The sequence below is a fragment of the Osmia lignaria genome, unplaced genomic scaffold, assembly GCF_051020975.1.
Source record: "Osmia lignaria lignaria isolate PbOS001 unplaced genomic scaffold, iyOsmLign1 scaffold0012, whole genome shotgun sequence".
In the NCBI taxonomy this organism is placed as follows: Eukaryota; Metazoa; Arthropoda; class Insecta; order Hymenoptera; family Megachilidae; genus Osmia; species Osmia lignaria.
In genome coordinates, this window is record NW_027478166.1 from 247501 (window position 1) to 252500 (window position 5000).

At 48.9% G+C, this 5000-nt stretch overlaps 1 pseudogene; it reads left to right on the top strand.

The window, feature by feature from the left end:
• LOC143306543 (large subunit ribosomal RNA) overlaps window positions 1-5000 on the top strand; it is an 11404-nt pseudogene that overhangs the window by 4014 nt on the left and 2390 nt on the right.

Genomic DNA, 5000 nt, shown 5'->3' on the forward strand with positions numbered 1-5000 from the left:
GGGGAACCCCTTAAGTATCTCAGAGACTATGGACTTTAGAACAAAATGTTTCGGACAAAAGTTGTACGGTTTCTGTCGCTGCATCCTCCGGTGACGTCTGTCTTGACCCCGGGATCATGGTTCAAGGTCATTCGAAGTTCAAGCTAATTTTTCTCTATAGGTACCCATATTTTTGACCCCGGAAATGGAAAGCGCGGAAAATTCTACGTTCGGGCATGTACCCGAGTTATGGTCAAATTGACCTCCTAACGAGGTCACCGAAGGGTGTAACTTTTGAAACCTTTATTCCACACATTTTTCTGCAAACTCTATAGTTTTTGAAATATTCCGGGGATTCGCTTCTTTTGGTACATCCTCTATGTACTATAACTCGCTGCGATTACCTTATTGTTTGTCCGGACTATTCCTAAGTAACGAGAAGTATATAAATAAAAAATTTCGAAAATCTGATAATGTGAAAAATTGTTTTTCAAATGTTTCGAATAAATTTGCAACGAAAAACAAATTTTCTTGCGACATAAAAATGCAGAAGAGACCCTATACTATACGGTGATACGGACGGCGCTATTACTACTTATGCAGTTCTGGCGTAGGCTTGAAGCAGCTCGATCTCCTGCTCCTTCTATCATTCTGCATAAGCGTCTGTTTACATACGTCAGCGACCGTCCTTCTTAGGATACTTCATTCTGTTGTTTACCTTCTTGCAGTCACAGACCCCATACTGTACGGTGATACGGACGGCGCTATTACTACTTCTTGCAGTTCTGGCGTTGGCTTGAAGCAGCTCGATCTCCTGCTCCTTCTATCATTCTGCATAAGCGTGTCTTTACATACGTCAGCGACCGTCCTTCTTAGGATAGTTCATTCTGTTGTTCACCTTCTTGCAGTCACAGACCCCATACTGTACGGTGATACCGACGGCAGTATTACTACTTTTTTTTCAGTTCTGGCTTAAGCTTGAAGCAGCTCGCTCTTCTGCTCCTTTTATCATTGTGCATAAGCACCCGTTTACATACCTCAGTGACCGTCCTTCTGAGGATAGCTGATTCTGTTGTTTACCTTCTTGCTTTTCGATTTCCGGGTTCTATTTCCATCGTAAGTAAAACGTGTCAGGTAAAATTAAATACATTTTATATTCATTCTGTTCCTTGCATTGGATCTAATATAAATCATGGACGATTCTCCTCGAAATACCGCTCGCCGAGGCCGTCCGATCAGAACGCGTAATCGGGGTACCGTTTCTGGCCGAAAGGAACGTGAGCGTCACTCACAAGTAACATCTCAGAGCCGTTCTGCAACACCTTCTGCAGCTCCTAATCAATCAACGAGCTCCGCGTTGATGCGTGCTCCCGCTTCTCCTGCTCCGCAGCCGTCAACCTCTCGCTCTTCTCGCGTTTCATCACCCGCCCGTCGACGAACCTTACGTAACACAGCAATGTCGGCTCCTCCATGCTCCGTCGGCCGACCAGCCATTTACGCCGATATAGACCCACTTGGCGAAATTTTACCATACACTGGACGGCGATGTTTTGGTCCACAGTGGTTACGCCCCACAGAAGAAGATGCACAAGGCAGACGCACGCCCGCCGGTATCGACGAACGCCGACGTCGATTACAACGCGAGAAACAATATCGGTTGAAAGAGCGCCAAGAAATCGCCCGTCGTACCGGAGCAGCTATGGCCACGAAACCATCTACTGAAGCCTACTATTATAACATTGGGGCGATGAATGCCATTTGTTTCCACTGCATGGCGAAACACTTTGAATCCGAGCGCACCGAGGCCGGACACTTCCCTTCTTGCTGCTCTAATGGGAAGGTCGCATTTACTCTTCGGCCGATCCACCCGTACCTTCGTGAAGTCTTCACTAATCCAGCTCACTGTGATTTCAAGTACTTTCAGGATAATAGTCGGTACCTCAACTCTGCCTTCGGCTTCTGCTCTCTTGGCCTTAAAATTGATTACCCTCTGTCTGGCGCTTACTATCTCATTGGTAGAGGAGAAATCTTTCACCGCATTGGCCCATTGCACCAAGAACGCATTCCGCGTACGACTGCAACGATGCCGTATGCCTCGGCCTACTTTTGCGATATCGAAACAGCCACAAAACTCCGTTACGAGGCCACTAAATTGGACCCTCGCATATTGAATAACATTCGTGTTATCATGCAACAAAACTCGGTCCTCGCTCAACAGTACTTTCACGCGTACGAGAAAGAATAGGAGTTGATTCGTCGCAGACATCCACGACCTACAGTGCACATTCAGTTGTTGCCTGGCCCTGCTGGCGCCGGTATCCACGTTGGACGTACCAATCTTCCGACTACACGCGATGATGTTGCGGTCTTATACAGTGACCATGATGGTCTTCCTCGCCAACAACACCAACTCATAATTCAGAACCGTGCAAGTCCCAACGCTGAACCTCTACAGATCGTCAAGATCACTAACCCGCTTCTTGACGCTATGCTCTACCCTCTTCTTGATCCGTACTCCGTAATCGGATGGCACATCGGCATGTATCATGCGATTGAAAATGGCACTCGGAAACAGGTTACCATTCGCGAGCACGCCGCTTATCAGATGGCCATTCGCGACGACCAGGAATACTTGCATGACTCTGGCAAGGTGTTTCTGCAATGGTTAGTTGACAAGGCACTCCGGGTTCAAGAAGATAAGCTTCAATGGTTACAGGAGAATCAAAGTGCCCTCCGTCGAGACTCCTTGCAGAACATCGGCGACTTCAACAACCTCGCTCGCAGAAATGTTCAGTCGAATGACCAACCTGCCGCCGCCAATCCTGAGACCAGTGTACCTGTCTTGCTGCCGTCCACCTTCATCGGCGGACCCCGTCATGCAATGAATACCATGCACGATATGTTGGCCATGTCCATGCAACTCGGTGCTGCGACATTCTTCGTAACGTTTACGGCCAACCCTGCTTGGCCCGAGATCCAAGCCAGTCTCAATCCAGGAAACAGGCGCGACTTAAGGCCCGATATCGGCAACCGTGTTTTCCACTGTAAGCAAAAGCGCTTTAAGGATTTGGTTACTAAAGAGGCCTTCTTCGGCAATATCCGCTACTATGGGTATTCTGTCGAGATGCAGAAGCGGCAGATCCCGCATTCTCATTGGATCATTGCCGTTGAGCCACCGCACAACTCGCGAGATCCCGAGTATATCGATCGGGTCATCTGCGCCGAAATACCAGACCCAGAGGTGGACCCTGAGTTGTACGAAATCGTCTGCAACAACTACCTTCATCTCTGCACTGAAATCTGTTCTCCTGATGGCGGCTTTACATGTAAAAAAAATTTCCCAAAGGCCTTCCAAGATCACACTCAAGTGCAACTAAACGGCTATCCTCTCTACCGCCGGCGAGACAACGGCCGACATGTTATAAAGAGGCGCGGTCAGATACCAGTTCGCTTGGACAATCGTCACGTCGTGCCGTACAATCCTTATCTGGCTAAGATGTTCGGTTGCCGCATTAATGTAGAGCACCTTTCCGGCATTCGTGTCATTAAATATATATTTAATTATATTAATAAAGGTCACGACGTCGCACACATTGCCGAGATTGTTAGCTCCGAGATCACTAATGAGATCAAGAGGTACCGTACGTTACGGTACGTTGGTTCATCCGAGGCCCACTGGCATCTTATGAAATATAACATGTACGGCCTCTCACACGCTGTAGAACGTCTTACGGTACACACAAGGAACGACCGTACGGTGTACTTTGCTGATGGTCAAGCAGGTCCTGCGGCCCAAATTGCAGCTAATCGTGACACTCAGCTTACGGCATTCTTTAAGCTCAATGCAATTAATCCGGCCGCTCGCGACTATTTATACCGTGACATACCCCAAGGCTTTGTTTGGAATAAACAGACAAAAACCTGGACCGCCGGTGTCCGTCAAACGCGTCGAATTGGCCGCATCTTTCAAGTACCGCCGTCCAACTCAGAATTGGTTGCCACTCGCCTCTTGCTTCACCACGTCAAGGGTCCCCGCACCTGGGACGAGCTCTTCACTTACGAAGGCAGAGTGTACGACTCCGCTCAAGAAGCTTGCCACGCCCGCGGGTTGATCAATAGTGATACTGCCTTCGAAGAAACGTTAGAAGAAGCCGCGCAATGTCAACATCCACGGGCTTTTCGTATTCTGTTCGGTCAACTACTTGCCCTGACCCGTCCACCCAATGGCAGTCTAATGTGGGAACGTCACAAGGAGGAACTTACACATGACCTCATCCGTGTGTACGGCACCGACGACAATCTCCGTTTCGCGCACGGTCTACGCGACATACGGTTGATTGCCGAGGCCAATATGGTAGATTGGACCAACCTCGATTTTCCCGAACCACCGATCTCTGTAGTCAGTCAATTGCCTCCATTCGACGAATACGTTATACCGAACGAAGAAGAATACGTTGGTCGCCTAAATGCAGGACAACTTAGCGCGTATAATGCCATCATCGCCACACTCAGTCCGTCGTACGCAGGCCCCACTTGCTTCTTCCTTGATGGCCCGGGTGGTACGGGTAAGACATTTCTGTACAAGGCCCTCATTCAGTACTTCAGAAATAACGGGCACGTGGTTGTTCCTTCTGCATGGACCGGAATCGCGGCCCTTCTTTTACCTGGCGGCCGTACCTCACACTTCTTTTTTAAGTTCCCCGTTCCCCTCATGGAAGATAGCAATTGCGGTCTTTCCCGTGCCAGCGTCGGAGGCCGACGTTTGATCGACGCCAAATTAATTATCATGGATGAAGCGTCCATGTGCGAACGGCGAGCGCTTATGGCTATGGACCGTATACTTAGGGACTTAACTGAAGTCCGTCACCGGCCGTTCGGTGGTAAAATACTTTTACTTGGTGGTGACTTCCGACAATGCGCGCCTGTAATTCCTAACGCTCCTGCTGGCTCAAACATCGCCGAGTCCATTCGCAGTAGTAATCTTTGGTCGGAGTTCAAACTTCTTCACCTCACGCAGAACA